A 21974-nucleotide genomic window follows, 5' to 3' on the forward strand; every position below is an offset into this window, starting at 1 on the left:
AGCCGCTCCGCCTCCGCCGCCGCCTCCCCTCGCCCTCGCAGGGGCGGGCTTGCCGGGCGACTCCGAGCAGCGCTCGGTCCGCCCTCGCCAGCTCAGTTCGGCGGGCTGGTGCCAGGCGGCCGAGGCTGCTGCCAACCCCGACGGGAAGCGCCGCGCCGGGCGAGGAAGCGGAGGCCGGCGGGCGAAGGCGGGGAGAGGCGCCGAGGGGCGGGCGGAGCGGCCTCCAACGCGCCCGGAAAGGCCGGCTGAGCCTCGGAACCCGCCTGGACCCCGCGGCGGGGCAGCTCAGGCCGACCGAGGCCCCCTCGCCCCCCGCAGGCCCGGGCCGGAGCAGTGAAGGCCGCCCCTGCCCAGGGCGGAGTCCCCGCTGCTCGTTCGCCGGGCGGGGGTCGGGGTGGGGGCGCCATCCGTTTGGGCATCGCCGGGACTCGCCCGCTCCGCTCGAGCCGAGCTGGGGCAGCCGAAGTGGACGTCGTAGCCGTGTCAATAGGAAAGGAAAGTGGCGATTTAGAGCATGTGCGGAGTGCAAGTTCCCACCCCAAGGATGGCCTTTCTCCTTTCTGAGAGAGCAGCCATCGATACCTCGGAGGAAGGAAGGAAGGGACGGACATGAATCTACCCGGGGTTTTTCGGAAGCTCAGACCCCCCTTCTCTCTCTATCACCCCCTTTCCCCAAATTGCGCTGGGCTGAGGTGTGGGCCCTGCAAGCCGGGAAAGGTTTCCAGGTGGGACTGCAGTGCCTCTTGCTCAGCGTTTCCCTTGCAAGCACCTCCGCAACAAGGCTCAGAAGAGCCTCTTGGCAGGCAGGCTGGGAACAAGGAGAGCTCAGCCCTTGTTGGTACACAAAGGGCCTTTCTCTGGCTCTGCATCTGGGCTGCCCCCATAGCCCCAAAGATAGATTAAAACTGGCCCAAGCTTTCCTTCAGAAAAGCAGCAAGGCCGGAAAGAGAGGTTGTGTGAAAGAGGACCACAAACAGGTGAATTGGGGGGGGGGGGCATGGAGAGGAAATGCGGCAGAGTCCACATTTGGGATGTGTTGGCATGAAACGCAGTGCCCAAAGCTGGTAGTGCTACAGCGGCCTGGAGCCTCATTGCCAGAGCCCATCCACTGATGGCTAAAGCAAGGAGAAGCTGTTGCAGAGCATCATCTGTTCTTTGCCAGCCTCCCCAGTCAATGCTCGCCTGTGAATGATGGAGATCAGCGGCTAATAAGCTGCCTTTTGGACCCCAAGAAACAGCACAGAAGGAGCACTGGCACTTTTGACCAGTGTGTTGGAAAAGACACCTGAGAATGCTGAGGACAGCCAAGCAAAAAAAAAACAGTGGATCATCAAACAAATCAGCCCAGAGGTCTCACTCAAGGCACCAATGACCAGTCTCAGATTACCCTACTATGGATCTATTTTGCAAAGACCCAACTCCCTGGAGAAGGCGCCAATGCTGGGGAAATGGAAGGAAAGAGAACCGCCAGCAACAAGGTAGCTGGACTCAATTATAGAGGCAGTGGGTGCCCCAACGGAAGAACCAGGTCGGGATCCTCCTGGAGAAAAACCATCCCTCTAAGAAACAATAGTGACTTGATGGAGCATTAGCTGCTAACATGCCTCCAATCTAGCCGAATCGCAGGGGGCTCCCCAGAGGACAGTTGCTGCCAGAGTTACTCCAGGAGTGTCAGGGTGACGATTCCTGTTGCAAGGCAGGTAGCTGGGCCACAGGAGAATTGCCTTTGAGACACGGAGCGCCCTGGCCAACTGGAGGGGACCCAGACGATCCGGTGGGAGCAGCCTGGGTGGAAAAGCCCCGGCACTTCCAAGCACACCATTTGCAGGCCCAGCGGTTCCCCAGGCCAGAAGATGCTCCCGTCTGCACCCTGTCTCTAGCCCTCCTGCCTTTGCCTCGCAAGCCCTTGCCAACCCCTCCCTAGCCTGGCTCCCAGGCCAGCAACTGGCAGTTGTGCAGCTGCAGTGAGAGTCTCTCCCAACCGTTTCAGAAGCAGCCACCAGGCAGGCTGTTCAAATTGCCCAGGCCTCTGTTTTCCTGTAGGAAAAAATTTGAGGAATTCCATATGCGCCCCTCCCCCCACAAATAAAGACCAACATGTTGTTTGCAGCCAGGAATTCTTTTGCTATTTCCTCACCAGGTCACATGCCAGCAAGAGGAGTGCCAGCACATTCCTTCCTTCAGGAAAAAAACAACCCTCAATTTTCCAGTTTGCACTGAAACCAAAACAATATGATTTGAACAGGATTGGGACCAACTGGTCTGTCAGGCACCTTCACCTCCCAAAATTGGAGACTGAACCATTTGCTTGGATTTGGCCTGCATTCAAAGCCATTTTTCTCCACTGGCTTTGGAAAAATGCCAGGCGCCTCTAAAGGACACAACATGCTGCTATCCAAAAAGAGGGTCGAAGGTTTCCCATTCCACCCCCTTCCCTTGGAGAGATGCCTAATATTTTAAGTCTGGCAGCTAGGAGTTTGGGATATTTTTTTTTAATACCCCACCCTTTAAGATATGATAGGAAAGTTTTATTCCAAGACACTTTCATTGCAGGACTGAGCTCCCACCAGCTGGCTGAAGAGCGTGGCTGGGCGCATTCTCCATGAGTTATGGCAGTAGCAGGACAAGGGCCCCCCAAACCCCTGGCTTTCCCCCTCCCTGTGACAACAGGAAGCCTGTGCAGAGATAGCAACAAGAGCCAGTGAGACAACTCCTGGTTGCAACCCTGATGGGACACAATCAAAAGTGTGTGTCAGGATATCTGACAGCAAATCCCAATTCATAGAGGAGGCAAGAGAGGGGCTCTCCTAGTCCAGGAGGGCAATTCTCACCTCCTTAGCACTGTGCCACTGATCAAAAGTACAACTTCAGCAGCTTCTGGGAAAGCCAGCATACTAAACAGCAATCCCACTTAGTCGGTAAACTGCAGTTGCTGCCTAGATCTATATTCCCCCCCTTTCCTCCGGGAACAGACATAAGAATTGTCCAGATTTTCCCCGCAACAACCACCCTGTGAGATGTGCTGGGTTGAGAGAGAGAGTCACTTGAACTCTGAGCCAGGCTGGAGAGGTTGGCCATTGTCCTAAGAACTAATACAGAGAAGATGTAGCATAAATTCTTTGGGGGCCCATTAATCAGGGGGTTAAACAACATTCAATTCAAGCCCTCGTCTCTCTAAGTAACTTTCTGTGGGAAGCATCCTTGAGAAACTGAGAAGAACTCCCTTCTCTGAGGTAAAGCATCTTAGCATGCCCTAATTCAGGGATGGTCTTGAAGTTCTTACTGGGGAAGATGCTCTTCCCATGCCAACTATCAGCAGCCCTATTCTACAATTCATAGGGAACACGTGCGCACAAAGTCATGTTATTACTCTGACCATCTCAGGTGATGCAGGGCCCGAGACCAGGGAGGCTGTCTCCCTGGAACATAACAAGGAGAGGTGGGTTCCCCAAAAAGGGGGATGCATTCCAGGGGAGTAAGAGACAACTCAGCCCAGATAGCATGAGAAGGAGGATGAAGACAGCCCCTCCTTTATAGTTCCCAGAATATATTGCAGATGCAGATAGTAGAGGACTAACTTTGGCAAAGATTTTTATAGGTGTGAAACCATAAGGAACTCCGCTTGGAAGAATTGCCACATGTCATTCTTGGTTTTGGGACTGATACCCTGGTTCAAAATCAGCCACAGAAACTCACCCTGGGCCTGTCATTCTCTGGCACAGGGGATAAAATGAAGGGAGAGATGTTGATTGCCTTGAACATCTGGAGATGTTCAGCAGAGGGCAGCAACCCACAGGGAACGTGCCACAATTCCTTGGTGGGCTACGCCAATTCGATAAATTATCCTGAACTGTCTGGACAGAGTTAGTTTAAGGCTCTTTTCAGCCACAGAACACTTAAAATACATAATGCGGGGGGGGGGGGGGGGAGGATTCATACAACATCCTTTTGAAACATAGTTCATATTTCAATAATTCCAAGTAAAAATGGTCACAATCCAGAATGATTACAAACAACCTTCAAACCTTCCCCAGAGCCACCTGCTTCTTCTTCCCAGAGGAGGTAAAAAATACCTCTACATCTTTTGGCTTCCCCTTCTCAACAGAGTCTACAACCTGTACATTCTGATGCACATCAATAGCATAAATCCCAGAATGTCCACAAAGTTTTCTATCTTAGCTTTAAACCAATTAAAAATGATCTGACAGGCTTCAGAGCAATTACATTCTTCTAAGTCTGCCAGGAAGGCAGTCCTTCTACCTACAGGAGATTTCCAACCAAAATTAAAATGGACATGTGATCCCATTTCAACTAGGCTTCCAGTCAGGTTTGGCAATGATTTGGCTACCTTGATGAATGACCAATGCCAAAAATTAGATGGAGAGAAGTTCTTCTGAACTTCCAATATCATTAGTCAAAGCATTCTTCAAAAGAGATGGATTCCATCCTGCCATTTTCCTCTCCTGCAAGACTTGAACTTGTTGTATAGAATTGGGGTCTTCAACATGGGAGGAGTTGCGTTTGTTAATTTTTCTTGCTATTTCAGCCTAGCCTAGCAGGCAGAGGAAAAAGCTGAAGAGGAAGCCCCAGCAACTTGGCTTTCTTCTCAGCTCCCAGACAGTGTCTTATGCTTCCATAGATTCTTCCCCTCCCTTCAACCAGGCAGCCCCAGAAAGTGGGGAAGGGAAGAGCTCAAGTGATTGGCTTTGATGGGAAACCTGCCAAGTGGCTAGGAAGGCCAATGCATAATGTTCCCTGCCAGAAGAGAGGATAGTGAAAAAGAAACACAATTCAAACCAACAAAATGCCCCAAAGTACAATGAGCTCTATTTAGCTTATTTGAACCCAGGACTAAGCTTCCTGATGAAGAAAGTCTCCTGGGATGGGGGGGGATGGGGGGGGGGGGGGACAGGGAATTTTATTTACATATGGTGAGATCAGGTTTCTACCTGGATGGAGGTGGCAGGTGAAGGGTTTATCCCTTCCACTCTAATTTCCACCACGGTTTGCAGAGCCTCACTCTGGATGGTCCACAGTGGGAGCACATCCTCAGTCGAAGGTGGTGGACACCAGAAAGTTCTCTTCCTGCAGCAGGGACAGAATACTTAGCAAAAGCACAGTCCCTGGCCAAGTGAATCGGAGGAAAAAGACACAGACCGTGATGGACCAATCCTGGCCTTTGCACTCTCAGCTCCTGTTGCTTTTTTCCCAACTGAATGGAAGCATGTTTTGAGCAAGGAAGACAGAGATCAATCCTTTGGGACCATTTCAAGGACACTCCGAGACCCTGGGGAGGACCAGGCGTTTTCCAACTGTGCTTGGAAGGCTTCTGAATCCTGCCCTAGCAAGCATGCCAGCCTTGGCTTGTTCTGTATTTCTGTCTGTGATATGCGGAGAGAGTTGTTAAGCAGGCAGATGGGATGCTGAGCTATATTTACTTGAAAACCAACATGCCAAACTCTGTATCTCCTAGCGACAAATTAAGAAGAAAAAAACCACAGGGTATGCGTGAGAAAGGGAACAAGTTGGTCACCTTCTTGCTCCATTCACAGTCTATCAATAATCTAGGGCAGGGGTGTCAAACTCGATTTCACTGAGGGCTGCATGAGGGTTGTGTTTGAGCTTGGGGGGCCAGGGAGGGTGTTCCAGGGGTGGCCATGGCCAGCTTGACATCACTCATGTTGGGGGTGTCTCTGGTGGCCCAAATGCTCTGCCAGTGAAAATGGCTCCCAAGCTCCGTTTTTGGCTGCGATGGCTTCCTGCAACCCTCTGCCAGTGAAAACGGAGCTCAGGAGGGCCGGCTACGGCCCTCCCTAGCTCCATTTTTGTTGGCAAAGGCACCACAGGCCAGATCTAAACACCGTTGCTGTTTGCAGGGCACCCTGTGGGCCAGATCCGATCCCCAGGCCTTGAGTTTGACACCCCCGATCTAGGGTATTATCATAATATAATAATCTAGGCTAAGCAGAGAACCTCAAGGATAATTCAACATTACCCAGGTCCATCTGCATATGAGCGCTTCTGTTCTCATTCAGTGCCAAAGTGCAGAAAAGAGCCTTTTTAAAAATTATTTCTCAAAATGGGGGTTGAAATGCTGATAAACTGTTGCTCAAATACAAAACTGGCTTGTCTGTGCTGGAAAAATATTTTCTATATACTCATAACCATATGTTATTCTGAGACTAGATCAATAGGCTAACATGAGGTATAGAGACTGTACTCTGGTGAGCTCTTGCACAAATTAATTACACAACTTGAAATCAAGTAGGCCCCTAATTGATTAAAATATTCACACCAATCCCTGAAGAGGCAGGCAGTCAACTGCACATTTAGTGCCAAAACCTCAATATTATTTGAGTTGTTGACAGAAAAGTTCCTTTAAAAAAGAAAGCATATTATTGGATGAAAGGCCTTCTTCGCCTTTTCTTCCTTTTCTCCCAGTTGCAGAGAAGCAAAATCCAGAATCAAAACAAGGTCACCATGGAAGCAAGTGGGGTTTTTTTAACCCCAAGAGCTTCACTCAATAATTTTTTCCCCTCAAACATCAGTAGAAGTTTGACCTGACGGATTTCCTGATTAAACCAACTGAAGCCATAATTGTCACTTGCCCGTTGGTGTTTCTCAAACGAGAGCTGGTGAACCCATTAGGGAAGGTGGGGGCTGAATGTTCTGCTCTCAAGTTTTGACACAAGTCAGAGCCCCAAGCTCTTATTAGGTGTGGAAAAGACTAATGCCCACTTCATGTTTTGCTGCGGGGGCCTTGACAAATGTCTTGACTCCAGTGTTGCTGCCTTGCTGCAACCCCACAGCCCCCCCCATAAATAGCTATGCCACAGCTCTTCTAGGCATCAGCTCACATGCTGCATCAAGAAGAATCATCTGAATGGTATTTTTAGGTTCCTCTTAATGCAATTTGGCAGCTGGCAGTAAGTACCACAAACCACTTTCCCCAAGACTTGATACTTAAAATTGTGGTGCCCCAGACTTCAGCACATTTACCAAAAGAAAGATGGCTCTGGATTTAAGATAAAACAACCCCCCCCCAATTAAAGACTACATACAAATACAGACCCTATGTAATGCCTTGGTCCCCCACTTTGTCAACCTAAAATTCTCTAACATATGTGGACTTCAGCTCCCAGAGTTGCTCCACACCAGTTGCTACTTGACACTGCCATAGACAGAGATACGAAGCAGATGTAGCACTGCAACATGAAGAATTGGAGCCATGCTCCCAAAACCGACATGGGGAAGAGAAAAACTCAATGGGTTTAGTAACTGAATGCCGCTAAAATCAGGCACTCTTTTTAAAAAACCAACTAATCCCTGATCTGCAACCACTCTCACATGTAATGACCTCTCCTTCCAGCCAAAAGAAAAAGGACGGAGATGAGGAAGGGCTGATGCCCTGACAACAACAGGGAGAAAAAGGAGGGAACGAGATCGACCGAGGCCAGGGATAGCGGAAGTAAAGGTTGCTTTACTTGGAGTCTTTCTGGAGATAGTCTCTAACATCCACCCTATGAATATGGGATTGTTTCCCTGCTTCAGAGGTAAACAGGCTACATGGAGGCCATTCTTTAGCTTCCCGTGGTTTTTTTTTTTTTTTTTTTTTTTTTTGGTGTGTGTGTGTGTGTGTGTGTAAAAGGCAACTCTATTGAGGTTCTGAGAGACATTGCCATTCCCAGGGTCTCATTCATCCCCATGTCTCAAGGCTGAGACCCCCTCCAGGAGCTCCAGTATTTATACAAGCTGGCACAGGTACATTTTGACCCACTTCTGATGAGAAATTTCCCTTAACTAGAGAGAGAGAGAGAGACATCACCCTGGAATAAGGTGCAGAATTAGCACTGGGGATAGGAAGCCAGTCTGCCTGAGGTCCTCTTTAGTTCTGCATCCCCTTCCCTGGGGATGAGCAGGTGATTCCAAGGAGCCAACCAGGAGAGAAGGAAGGCACAGAGCCCATCGACCGCCTTTACCCAGGAGTCAGGTGAAGGTACTCTCATCAAATCCTGAATCTGCAGCAAGGCATCCCTGTCCTTCCAGATGCTGGGATCTCTTGCCTTCTGCCATTTTGTTCCTGGCGTGATGGTCCATGAAGGGGTGACAGGACCAGGACCAGGCATTTCCACGAAGCCCCTTCTGCTGTCCAGCTCCTGGTAGCAATTACTGGCATTAAAACGGTCCTATTATTGAGTTGCGATTATGCTAATAAAATACCCAACGCTGCACCTTCAGACCTGCTGCTTCAATAGAAGAGGAAGAATCTGTACCATTTATTCTAACCCCCCCCTTTTCTCACCCTCTGCCAGTACTCAGAAAACAAGGGGTTTATTTTATCTCCCTCCTTCCATTCAGCATCTGCCAGTCTAAATCCAACAGTGCTCTCTCTCTCTCACACACACACACACACGTTTTAAGGGGGAAACCGCATTTCTTGGGTGTATAGCACCCTCAGCATAAGGCGAATGCTTTGCCTTCAGGACCCCCAGACAGAGGCAACTGGGACAATCCCACTCAGCCAGGTGGATGGGCCAGGCCATCCCCTTTCACTGCTTGGCTCACAGCTGGCCTGAGAGCTCCTCCTTGTTGGACTCTTTGTCCTTGACCCGAAGGTTATCCTCTGCCCAAGAGAGAACACTTTCGGGTCAAGGACAAAGAGGACAACGGCCCCCCACCCGCCCAAAGCTGTGGCTAGTCTGCAGTGTTTTCCAAGAAGCAGTCAAATGTGGGCGAACGGCACCTTCAGAATTTGCCCTGACCCACCGTTTAAGGCAATTAGTGGGAGAGAGGGTGTTTTGGGAAGCCCCAGTAGACCCAGTGGGCCAGGGGGCTCCCTTGCCGGAGTTGTGAGCGAGTCAGTGCTGCTCCCAGGGAGACAAAACCCTCCAGGTCGTCTTGTCTCAGGGAAAGTTCCCCTTTCCACACAAGCAGATGGTAGTCCTTGACTTACGATGATAGTTTAGAGACCATTGTCAAAGTATAACGCCACTGAAGTTACTTATCACCGTTTCTCACATTTATGACTGCTGTAGCATCCCCGTGGTCACATGATCAAAATTCGGACGCTTGGCAACTGACTCATAGTTATGACGGTCTCAGTGTCCCCTTGGGATCATGTGATCCCCTCTTGGGACCTTCTGACAAGCCAAGCCAAGGGGGAAGCCCGATTCACTTAACAACGGTGTTACGAATTTAACAACGGCAGCGGTTCATTTAACAATGGCAGTAATGAAGGTTATAACGTGGGGCAAAATTCAAAAGTTGAGGATTACCTATTTCTTGCACTTTCAGAAAAAAAAAACCTCAGAAGAAATGCAATAAAAAGTTAAATGAAGATAAATGATCTTTACTTCTGCCTTCAGTCCATCAGCGCTTGTTTCCTGTTAATACAGCTTTCTTCCCAAAAGATAGCAATAGCACTTAGACTTATATGCCTCTTCACAGTGTTTTTACAGCCCTCTCTAAGTGGTTTTTACAGAGTCATCATATTGCCCCCCAACAATTCGGGTCCTCATTTTACCCACCTCGGAAGGATGGAAGGCTGAGTCAACCTTGAGCCTGGTGGGATTCGATCTGCCAAATTGCAGGCAGCCGGCAGTCAGCAGAAGTAGCCTGCAGTACTGCACTCTAACCACTGCGCCACAGAGGCGCAAATCAGTGAGCAGTTTGCAACTTAGAATTTGACCAAGGTCAGATAAGAGTGGCAGCTCCGGGGAGCTGGTAAGTGATCAGATGGTCTCCCTGCCTTGCCAGAGAACCCACAGCTTGCAGCTGCTCTGGGACATGCCTGGTCCTCAGGCCAGCTGAACTGCTGGTGGATTTCTGCAACAGGAAGGCTGGCAACAAAAGAACTTGGGCAAAGAATCCTTTTAAGGTAGTTCCCAAACAAACTCTACCTGCAACAGGAGGGGGCTATAGGGGCTGATCAAGACAGCCCACTAGGCTTAAGTCTCAGCTCAGCTCAACGGAACCATTAGCTTATCTGGCCTCTCATTTTTCCTTTAGGTTCTGCCTGCAATTTGGGAATACAAGTCTACTTTAGAAATTGGAAGGGTTACTAGAGCAATGTTTGTTTTGACCATATATACGTGAAAGCCTGTACCTTGGCTGATCATGAAACAAAGCTGAGCAGGTTAGCCTTAGTGGTATCACAAGGAAATCTGAAGTCTGGGACGATTGGGCAGTCAGGAAAACAAGTATAAATTCCTTCTGCAGCATATTCTACAAGGATTTGACATGATGTAACCAGGAGTCAAATTAAGCCCAACTCTTTAAAGGACTAATCCTTGCTATCATTCACCCATGGGTAGGCATCAAGAAAGTTTTGCTCACCTCCTCAAGTTATGTCAGCCATCCCCATCTCATGTCTTGGGTGGGCTTTTGGTGAGGTTTCATGGTGAACTAGATGTCCCAGAAGAAGTGGGGATGGCATTTGTGGCAGAAATCAGTGGCCAAACAGTGAATTCAGGTGCAGTCTCTCTGGATAAAGGAGAGACAGTGAGATCACCCACTTCCATTCCAGACAGTTGCTCCTTGTGAGTAGATTGCAGGAATTGGGGTTTTTGTGACTGACTTGTGAGTTGACTGGCCAGGAGTCAAGGGGCTTAAACCAAGGTCACAGTCATCATGCAGCATATATGCGACCCATGAGCCTCAATTCTTGAACACTTCGGAGGTAAATAACTTACAGCTAAAGAGACATTTTCTGAGAGGCAGGTTAAGAAAATTCTACTTTGTGATTCAACATCCTTTCTGGATTACAAAGGAAGAAAAAGTTTTAAAAATTTTCACAAAAAGTTTAACGAGCGGATGTAAGAAAGTTTAGAATGAATAAGGAGGATAGTTATTTCGAAAGATTATGAAAGTGCTTTTGAACAAGACAACTGGTAGCTGTTTTGATACAAAAGATAAAGCTAGATCATGATGCTGACTATAACTTCAGCCTGCCATTTGACATGAAAGAAGAAAAATAGAAAAAAAAGGGAAATTTGCCTTGTCTCTTTCCCTTACTTGTGAGATTTTGGATTATAATATTTTAATGACAACCACCAGAAAAAAATGGCAAAAATAGTGGAGGATCGCTAGAGCAACCTGCAGAGAGATGAATTAGGCAAGATTTTTTTCATGTTTGAGGAACTGGACAGTAAGTTAGTTGCACCACACAATACTAATTTATATGGAAATTTTAAAAAGACATATTAAGGTGGGAGAAACTACAACTTTCATTGCTGGGGAGAATAACTGTTGCACTATTTTATATAGTGGCAGAAGGATATATCTAAAATTTTGTGGGGGGGAAATAGACCACAATTTAAATATAAGGTGTTATAAGATGCAAAGGAAAGAAAAGGATTGAGTTATCTGATCTGAAATTGAATGGAACACTGGGAATTATATGGTTGAAAGGTTTGAAATTTATCTTATATCATAAGGAGAATGTTTACATGCTCTGTTGATATATATCATCAGACGAATCATCTAGAATATATAAAGGCACTTCAAATTTATGTTGGAAGTGTGAACGAGTAGGGGCATTTTATCACGAGGGAAGGCAAATACTGTATGTGTCCCAGGATCATGCTGCAAGATCAGATTTGGGTGTGTCACTGGGACCCGAGGTTTAGCTTCCTGAGCATCCAGACGAATAAAGATTTCGAAGTTCCCTGAAGATGGGCTCCGAAAGCTCAGAAGAGTACATCTGCTGGTCTTGGTGACCGACCCAAATTCGATCGTGCAGCATTTCATCATGCTGAAGCGTAAAAAAGCTAAGAACATTTTGAGTCCAAATGCACACATTGATTGAGAAGATTTTAAAGATTGACACACAATTGAGACTAGACATTTTTGTTCAGGGATTGATGGGCAAACAGTTGGAAAAGTTATGGAAATTTGTTTTGTCCCTGATAACTGCAGCAAGATTATTGTACGTGCAAAGGTAGAAAGATTTGGCACTACCCACAATGGAGGAATAAAAGATGAAGATGCTGAGTCTTTCTGAGGTGGCTAAACTGACTTTTTTTTCCAGAGGATCGACCGTATCTATGTTTATTGCTGACTAGAAACCCCGTATGGAGTTTTTCCATAAGGCAGAAAGAAATAAACATATGATTTGTGATTGTGATAATCAAGACAGGACAGAGTATAGAAAGAAGAGAGTTGTGTTGTAATCAAAGAATAAGAGGTAAATTTTATAATTGCACTTATAACTACTGTTAAAAAGATCAGAAGCCCCTGCTTCATATCTTTTTTCTTTTACTTTTTTGTCCTTTCTTGTACTTCTAGTTTTCTCTTTGTTTCATTTTCTTAACTTTATATTAGTTTTTAACTTGCCTTTCATTTTTTAAAATAAACCGTACTAAAAAAACATGTCTTGGAGTGCCACAGTGGCAGGAAATTCGGAGTTGTACATTTGAAGGGCTGCAGGCTGAGGAAGGTGCCAGAGGCACCCATTTTCTATGCATGGAACACTCTGTGCATGCAGCACCATCTGGAGTTAATCTAGGAGCAGATCTTGTCTTTTGAACAGTTGGAGGCATGGGTCCTCAACTCCTCTTTGTCCTCCTCCTTCCAGACGCTTTGCAGTGGAGGAGAGGCCCAGAGACACTTCCTTTTCACCTCTTTGCCGACTGCTGGCCGAACCTGGGGCTTTGAGGAGGAGGAGGAGGAGGAGGAGGAGGAGGAGGCTTGACTTGCAGCTTGCTGCCTGATCTGCTGGTCCTGGTTCATCGTGGTTTGGCAGATCAATTAACAAATCAATTCACAAATGTATGTGGGAAACATGCCACAGTACCCCAATCTCAACTGGAGACAAACCCTGCAGCAAGTGGGAGATCAAACAGATTCCTAACCAATTTAGCTGGCAACTTTGTCATCCAAAAGATAGAGGAGGGAACTAGAGGAAACGGACCTAATTATACGGGACCTAATTCTTACTAATAGAAAAGAAGTGATAGAGGGAGTTGAAGTTGATGGAATCTTGCGTGAGAGTGACCACATCATATTGAAATTCAATCTAATGCAAACACAAGAAATAGAACATAATCATTCCAGAGTCTTAGACTTAGCTGCTTTTAACATAGTCAGAGAGAGCCTAAGCAGAATTTCATGGATAAAAATCTTAAAGGGGAAAACATCTCATGAAGTGTGGGAAACACTGAAAAATATGATCATAGAAGCCCAATCCAAGATAATACCACTGAAAAAGAAAAACAAGAAATCCAAGAAGAAACCAGCATGGTTGCACAAAAATCTATCTCATAAACTGAAAGACAAAAAGGACAAGTACAAAAAATGGAAAGAGGGACACGTAACTAAGGCAGAGGATCAGCAAATAGCCTGAATTTGCAAAAATGAAGTCGGGAAAGCAAAAGCTCAGAATGAATAAAGAATTGCAACAAAAGTCAAAGATATTTTTTAAAAAATTCTTTCAACATATAAATAACAAGGAAAAAGTCAAGGAAACAGTCCACTAAAAAGAAAAGACAGCAAGGAAGTAACAGGCACTAGAGAGAAAGCAGAGCTGATTAACTCATTCTTTGCATCCGTCTTCACGCAAAAAGAAACGCTAGCCCAACCTACCAAAACATAAATGTAGAAGACAGAAATAAAAATTAAAATAAGCAAGAAAATGGTCAGAGAACACTTGTCTGATGAATTACATCCCAGAGTTCTGAAGGATCTGGCAGATGTTATTTTAGAACCATTATATTATAGCTTTAAAAAATCCTGAAGCGCCGGGGAACCACCAGAGGATTGGAAAAGAACTGATGTGGCTCTCATCTTCAAGAAAAGGGGGAAAAAACTGACCCAGGAAACTACAGACCAATCAGCCTAACATCAATACCCAGGAAGATACTGGAAAAAATAATCAAAAAATAAATCTGTGAACATCTAGAATCAAATAAAGTTATAACTAGTAGCCAGCACAGGTTTGTTAAAAAGAGATCATGCCAAACCAATCTTATTTCATTCTTTGACAAAGTGACTAAATTGACAGTGAAATGCTGTGGACATAGTATATTTAGACTTCCGCAAAGCATTTGACAAAGTACACCACAACCTACTTCTTGGTAAGCTAGAAAAATGTGGGATAAACAGCATCATCACCAGATGGATTTGTAACTGGCTAACAAACCATACTCAACAAGTAGTCCTTAATGGTACAATGGAGGCAAGTAAGCAGTGGGGTACCACAAGGTTCCACCTTAGGGTCAGTACTCTTCAGTATCCTCATAAATGACTTAAATGAGGTAATAGAAGGGGAACTCATCAAATTTACAAATGACACTGAGCTTGGAAGGAATAGCCAATACCCCAGGTTAGGTTTGTGTTTGTTTGGACCCAGATCTCACACAAGAATATGCTGTCCCAGGGACAGCCGGACTGCCTGACCTTCCCCACAGTGCTCCCTCACCTCCCAGCTGCTCTCCCTTATCTCCCTCTGCGGCTTCAGTGCAGCCCCCCCCCCCCAAGCAACCTGCCCAAGGGCCAAGTTGTGTCACGAGACAAACAAGGGCCACCTTATCCTGCTGCTGATGCAGCTTCTCTGCTGCCAGCTGCCCCCCCCCCTCCCGGCTCTTGTCAACTTCTCCTCCTGTGTTCCTCTGGAACAAGAATGGTGTTGCCTGACACAACGCACAAGGGTTTCTTGCTGAAGCTGGCAAACATCTGAGGACAGCAATCTATTTACAGGCTTCACACATTCACACATTCAGAGGAATCATGACATGAAGAAACACTCTCTTTTTGTGGGTTAGACACACGGTGCACTTTTTGCACACAGGTTAAGCAAGGGACCAAAGAAGGAGAAGTGAGCAAAAGAGGGCTTGTGTGCATGTGTGTGTGCAACTGAGGTAATGATCTATTTTATTAGAAGTTTTTTTTAAAAAACCCATTGGTCCATGCCAATGTCTCGGTGTCCTTTTGCTGGGAAAGAAAGGGGTGGAGGTGGGGACAGGTTGGCAGAGCCTTTCTGAGGACCTGGATGGAGGACGAGTGGCCCCACATCGCTCCTTCCAAAGTGAAACGCGGCAGCCCCCCAGGGGCCACATTTCAAACTGCTCACCCGTCCTTAATGCCTACTTCACCAGCCTCTAGAGGAGAGACCATGTCATCTGGGACAGCCCCAATTTCACTGCAGCCTAAACTCCTCGACGAAGGTCTAATTCATGTTGGTCTTCTGTTATTATGAAGGCCTATTTATATGCCAATCCTGCTTCTCCTCTCCTTCCCATTTGGCAGATGGAGAACTAATTTCCAAGTGCACCAGGGCCCGGTTTCTGCCCAGCATCCAAGGAGCTATATTTCTCAGGTTCACTGGGCATAAAATGTCAGGTTTAATCCAGATGTACCTATGCATATATATGTGTACATGTTAGTCTTTTCACTCCCGTCATCAGAGAAAAAAGAGAGGAGGTAAAATGAGAATTATAATCTCTGCAGGATTTAGAAACACCCAGGACTATACTATGCAGTATCCAAAGAGAAACTGACCAGAACTGAAGAGAAAGTGAAAATATACACATAAATATGTGTGTGTGTGTGTGTGTGTGTGTGTGTGTGTGTGTTTTCTCTCTCTGGGTTTATCCTCCTGAATGCTGTCCTCCTGAATATATAACCTGCCTTTATTGTTTTTATAAGTAAGTCAATATGCTCGGTTCTCCTCCTTTTTTTTATTTATTCAATTGTCTGTAGCCACTCATCTCAGTCAACGACTCTGGGAGGCTTACAATTCAAAAAATACACGATGACTAAAAATTCTAAAAACATTTAAAACCAATAAAAACATTTTAAAAAATCCAAATAAAATATAGGAGAAAGATACTTGACCAGTTAGCAACACAGCAAAGGAGAGGGGTCCTTAACCCATTCAGCACCCCAAGCACAGCACCCCAAGCACAGCACCCCAAGCACGTAGTCAGTCGGCTTTTGTGCTTAAGTGGGACTCGAACTCCCAGTCCGTCCCCTGGGATTTGGCCCAAGATCACTCAGCTGGTTTTCATGCGGAGGTGTGACTAGAACTTTTAGTCTCCTGGTTTCCAGTCGGGTGTCTACATTACCAGACCAAACTGGCTCTCCGATTTGAAGAAATCTGGAGAAATAGACCGTAGGAGTTCATATAAGCAGCAGGACACCTTGGGCCACTTGGGCCTGGATGCCGGCCTCCCAGTTCCAAGCCCTGCGGCTGGATAGAGCTGCCTTCAGCTCCAGATCTCACTTGCGCCCTGCAACTCTTGGATACCATGTCAGAAGGATGAGTAAACAGCTGTGCAATGAGAAGTATTTTACTGGGGGATGCTGATACTCAAAATACCAAGCTGGCAGCAGAAGTAGCAACCTTTCAAGTGGGCTTGGAAAGCATCCAACGAGGAAAACAAAATAGCTAGCCACCCCCAGCTGTTCCAAGCTGGACTGGAAGGAGCCAGGGCACATTACGGAAGAGTTAAAAATACGGTCAGATGGGTCCCCTGATCAGGCAAGGAGGCAGATCAAGAACGATGCAAAGAGCCATCTTTCTTTTGGAGCCTCCTGGCTCTTCTGAAAGACCGGGCAACAGAGGCACCACAAGACCAGGCGGTGCCCTTCCCTCCTCCAGCGGTCCTGGGATGCTACCTCGGAAGGAGAAGTGGGGGTTTCAAATCCACAAGCTTTGGGGAGCCTAGACTGAATTCCTTGTCCTGCAGTGAAACTCGCTGGATATCCTGCCTAGTGAAACACCCCCCCCCCCCATCCTCTTCCACCCCCAGTTGCTGTTTCCTGGGAAAGAGAAAAGAACCCAGCAGCAGAAGCCCCCCAAGCTGGCCCAGAGCAATCCAGCCTGGCTGCCTGCTTCCAAGGTAGAACGAGGACACCCCTCTTTGAGAAGCCTGCAACTGCTGGTCACGAAAGCCACGGCCCTGCCGACCCTGGGGGACCTGTGGCCAACCACGGTCCCTTTTCCTTTCTTACAAAGTTGTCACCACCGTTTCTTGCGGCAATTCCCACATTCATTAAATATTATTCAAATATTATTATTCAAATATTATGCGCCTGTCCTAGATTTCCTAGGCGATTTGCTATTCTATTATTGGAACAGGTAGAAAAAAGCAGATCCTCCCTGAAATCTCCACTTCAAAAGTGAGTTTGTCAGTTCCTTCTCCCAAGGATTTAGGAAAAGCGAAAGGAAAAAAAAAAGTGATTTGGGTCCCTGGCAATAATGAAGAGGAGTGGTCTAGAATTATGGGTACCACCCAGGAAGAGCCCAAGTGCTGAAGTAGCCAACCAGAGCCTTCCCAAGCAGATGTTCCTCCATTCTTTCCCAAGAGTTTCGTCTCTTTGGATAGCACATGAATAAGTTTCCAAAGAGGAATCACACAGCGAACCAGGGGCGTGAAGAAGAGGACTGGGAGCCAGGAGGGTGTGGGGACTGGAAAGGAACCAAGCACCTGGAATGAGTCCAGTCTGAGCCCTCACACCAAGGCAAGGATCCCACCGGAGAATGCAGTATTTCACAGCCTAAATGTATACAGTCAACTTCTTATTCCTGAAGGTGACTTCCACTGCATCGTGGTCGCTGAAGGGATGGAGTCAGACTCCATCCTTTTTCAAAAAGCACTGCGTAAACAAAAGGAATCCTTATTCAAAAGGTCTGTTTGAGACAAACTTATTGAGTCACTTTCTCGGAGCAGACAGACCCAGTGCTGCTGCCAAAAGGCTTCAGGATTTCCTTTGGGGGGACTGGAAGGGTTGTGTCCAGAAATCAGTGGAATACTTTCCCCAAAGGCAATAAATAATAGCAATATGAAAGTTAGCATAGGAATGGGCCAAAAAGGAGGAAAGGAATGTTAAAAAGTTCACAATGCCCATATTCACAAGACTGCATCCAACTGGACAAAGCATATCTAGGTTCATACAATTATTTCCAAGATTCCAAAACAGGCTGAGAGGAGGCGAAAATGGCCGGTAGAAGGATAGGCCTTCAAAATTTAAACCCTGTCATTTAACTATTCAAACACTTTACAAAAGCTTTATAAATAATGAAATCAAGGCAGAGGAATGAAAAAAAAATATAGGGAATATCTGAAAGAGAAGCACAGTAGAGTTCCATAGATTGCTCAGGAGTTGTATGGCAGATCCAGGAATGTAGATGGTAAATGCAACTGAGCAATACCATCCCTGGGGAAACGAATGGAAAGGGATGGTGTGAGACACAATGTGGGCTTCTACTCATTTCCAGAGGGAGTTGTCAAGTGAACTTTTGATAGGGGAAATGGCAGAACCTGGTGGCATCTTAAAAATTATTGCAGAAGCTTCTGTGGGTCAGTCATGACTTCTCATTGCTTTAATTTCTGGCTGATCTCCTTAGGTTGTCCCTTTGGGGTCTTGTGCAAATGTATCCTTTTTTTAAAAAAAAAGAAGAAGAAGTATTGGGAATATTTAACCAAAAGGGGTAGGGGGAAGGGGAAAGGAGAAGTTGTGCGTGACTGGGCCAGCCTTAATAAATGTCCCACTCTCGTCCACTCTGTCAACCGCCTTTGCATAATGCACAGCCAGCCTTATTTGTTACAGAAATGGGAGGAGCCCAGGAGCCATTGAGAAAAATCTCCCCCGCCCGCCACAGAGCCAGCCTAGGTGATGGGTGGGTGAGGGGAGGAAGCTCTGAATCAACCCTTTCTTCCTCCTGCCTCCTGTCCGCCTCCACTCAGTGACTCCATTGTTTGCAGAGCTCCTGTTCTGCCAAGAGCAGGCAGGTGTTTGTCAGCTTTCTGGCTAAACGAAGCCACCTGGAAAATCTGCCTTTTCATCCTCCTCCTGGCTGCTGGCCTCTGTTTCTTCGACTTTTAGACAAAGCTGGCAAAGGATGGCAACTGAGCAGCCCTGAGGAGGAGGAGGAGGAGGAGAGGGCTGGCACCGGGGTCAGCCTGGTTGCCAAATGGCTCTCAAACAGGACCGTCCTTCCTTCTTTTGCAACCAAGATGGCTGTTGCTAGAAAAACAGGAAGCGACTGTCGCTTCCTCCACCAAGGATTTCTGGGTGGCACTGGTCCTCCCGGGTGGGGTTGCAATCTGTGAGGATGGTATGGGGGCCCCACACCATCAGAGGGAAAAACGGGGCTCTGAACCTTAAAATAGGGGGCCAGAGTCCAAGAGGTCAGAACGCTTCCCTCCCCAATGGGGCTGCTGGCAAAGGAAGAGGAGAGGTGGGGGGTCCACAGCTGGCATCTCTAAGGCCACATGGCAGCCCAGAGCTCCCTTTGCAGCCCGAGCACACTAACACCATATTATCCCCCCAATAGGTATTAAAAACCAACAAATCCTCCCGAACAGGGGAAAAAAACATTGAGGAAAAGCTTCGTATCTTTGTATGTTTCTGTCATTTGTCCTAACCATTCTAGTGGCAAGATTTACCCATAACACTGAACTATAAACTAGGGGCTACTGAGCACAGGGACTGAGTTTACGCACTGCACTAAACAGAATTCCTCAGCAGAAGGCAATGCGCTCGTGTCAGCTGCAGTAGCCCCTAGATTTCGAGGCAGGCGCTTTTCCCCGCCAACATTTTAAACCATTTCCCCGCTCTTCCTCCCCAAGTGCAAGTCGTTCCAGCTGCTACTTCCCAAATGCCCCCCCCTCCTGCTCTCTCTCTGCTCCACCCAAGCTCTGCCTCTCTCCTTTCCCCAGAGCAGAGCGGCTGGCTGGAGGAAAAGGGAGCCACGTGTCCAAAAACTGCACGGGAAGAACATTTCTGAAAAGCTCTGCTTGGAAGTTCAAAGACGTGGAGAGAGTTTTTAAGCCGCATCCCCTGGGTAAAGTGGGGTTCGCCTCACTCCTCCAAGGAACGGAAACCAAACTGCCTGCTACTGGGTTGGCCACAAGCTGGAATAAATACAGGGATTTTCTGCAGGACCGGAAAAACCAAGCCTGACGGAAGATCCTGGGAGCCGTGCATTACTCAGTCCGCCCACCCAGCACCTGCTCCATTGCCAAGGGCAGAGGGAATGTCGCTTATTATGATAGCTCTGAAAAACGGCAACTTGCCTCCAAGGCAGCCTTTTCCTCCCCTTCCTAACACCTCCTTCTGCGAGATGCCCTTCTCCCGGCAGCTCCTGCAAAACAGGGTCAGGGAACCACCAGAAGCCCCCGTGCCTTCTCCATCCGGGCTTGCTCAGGCCCACCCAAGCTTCCCTCTAAAAGAGCAACAGAGGGATTTGGATTTAACAACATTGCCACAGCCTAAGCATTGACAGCCATGGGCCCAAATCATGGAAATGCTCCGTCCTGCTCCGGATGCCCATCAAGCCTAACCCTCTGAGGCGCAGATGCCACCCACATTTGTTTCTCCCATTGTCTCAACCTCCCTTCGGCTCCAGCCAAGCTTCCGCTGGCGCATGAGAAAAACCACAAGAAAGTCCCTCTGCCTGGCCAGCCAGGGGCCGATGGAAGCTCCTGCTTCACTGGGCTGCTTCTTTCTGTCTGGATGGGAAAGAGCTGCCATCACAAGTTGGTGAACCTTGGAGGGATTTTTCCAACTGGACTTTTCTGTCCCATTAAGGGAGCCCTTGGCTCCACCCTTTGAACCAATCTATGCCTTGATTCTTCCAAGACTATGTCAACCTAAGCACTTAAAATGCACTCCCCAGTTAACCAATTATTATCCATTCACAAGAACAACATGTCAACAAGGCAGATTTGTTAAACAAAGGCAGTAGAATTACAAAACAAATAATCATATAATTTGCAAATAACATTGATTTTTACTTGTTATCCATCAAAATCCCACAAATCTTTTCTCTATTTACCATTCTTTGAAAATATGCATCCTGAAAGTAAAATTTCATTTTTGAAATGTGGTTCTGCTTTATTTCGGTGGAAGACAACATTTCCTTAGTGTCTGTAGTTCCAAGAGAGAGCTCAGATTCGAGCTCATAATATTCCCCAATAACAAATGAGGAACATCTACATTCACAATTCTTCCCGGTGGCCCAAATTTCATGAACTCAACATTCCTGCTGAGATATTTAGATGCTCCAGGGAAGAATTCCCAAATGTCAAAATCTACCCAGTCTTGGATTCTCATACAACATTCTACCATTTTCACACCAAACTTTGGGGAGTGGATTTCCTGAAATGACATGGTTGCATTAATTAATCTATTTTTAAAAATGCATTTATTTGGGATGGATATGTACCATATTTTCCGGAGTATAAGATGCACTCTCCCCCAAAAGTGGGTGGAAATGTCTGTGCGTCTTATACAGAAAATGTTGCCGAAGCTCCACCCTCCCACTGGTCCCCACCCTTCAGCCTCTGCCTCCCAGCCATTTGCCTCCTTGCAGCAAACAGCCAGTTTCAGTTTCAGTTTCAGTTTCAGCACAGCCTGATTAGCACAAGCAGCTGATTGTCGGTTGGATCGGCTTCCTGACAATCAGTTGTTTCAGGCTGCAGAGATCACCATCACTTATTGTCACCTCCGCGTGCCCCATTTTCGGCCTCCGTATCCTGTTTTTAGCCTCCACGTGCCCCATTTTCTGCCCGTTCTGAAAAATGGGGCATGCGGAGGCCGAAAATGGGGCACGCGGAAGCAGCAATAGACGATGGCAATCCTTGCAGCCTAAAACGGCTGATTGTTGGGAGGTCGATCCAACCGACAATCAGCTGCTTGTGCTAATCAGGCTGTGCTGAAACTGAAACTGAAACTGGCTGCTTGCTGCAAGGAGGCAAATGGCTGGGAGGCAGAGGCAGATTTTTTTTCTTGTTTTCCTCCCCAAAAGCTGGGTCCGTCTTATACTTTGGAGTGTCTTATACTCTGAAAAATACAGTAATCGTGCTCAGCACTTGAGAAGGTTGCTGTACTTGTCCAGCACGGAGAATCCAAGCTGGCTGTTACCAAAAGAAGCCCAGTTAAAAGCTCCCCTTATGCTTCCTCAGAATGAAATCGGCTGAGGATGAAAGGTTTGCCTATACAGCACTTCAAAGGCTTAGGAAAACCTGGGG

The 21974-nt window shown here is 47.0% G+C and overlaps 1 protein-coding gene across 1 annotated transcript in view; it reads right to left on the reverse strand.

The window, feature by feature from the left end:
• Positions 1–21974, reverse strand: part of MACF1 (microtubule actin crosslinking factor 1) — a 294628-nt gene that overhangs the window by 68196 nt on the left and 204458 nt on the right.

This window comes from Notechis scutatus, chromosome 8, assembly GCF_049901735.1.
Source record: "Notechis scutatus isolate UNSWTSFEM ecotype Mainland chromosome 8, rNotScu1.2, whole genome shotgun sequence".
In the NCBI taxonomy this organism is placed as follows: domain Eukaryota; kingdom Metazoa; phylum Chordata; class Lepidosauria; order Squamata; family Elapidae; genus Notechis; species Notechis scutatus.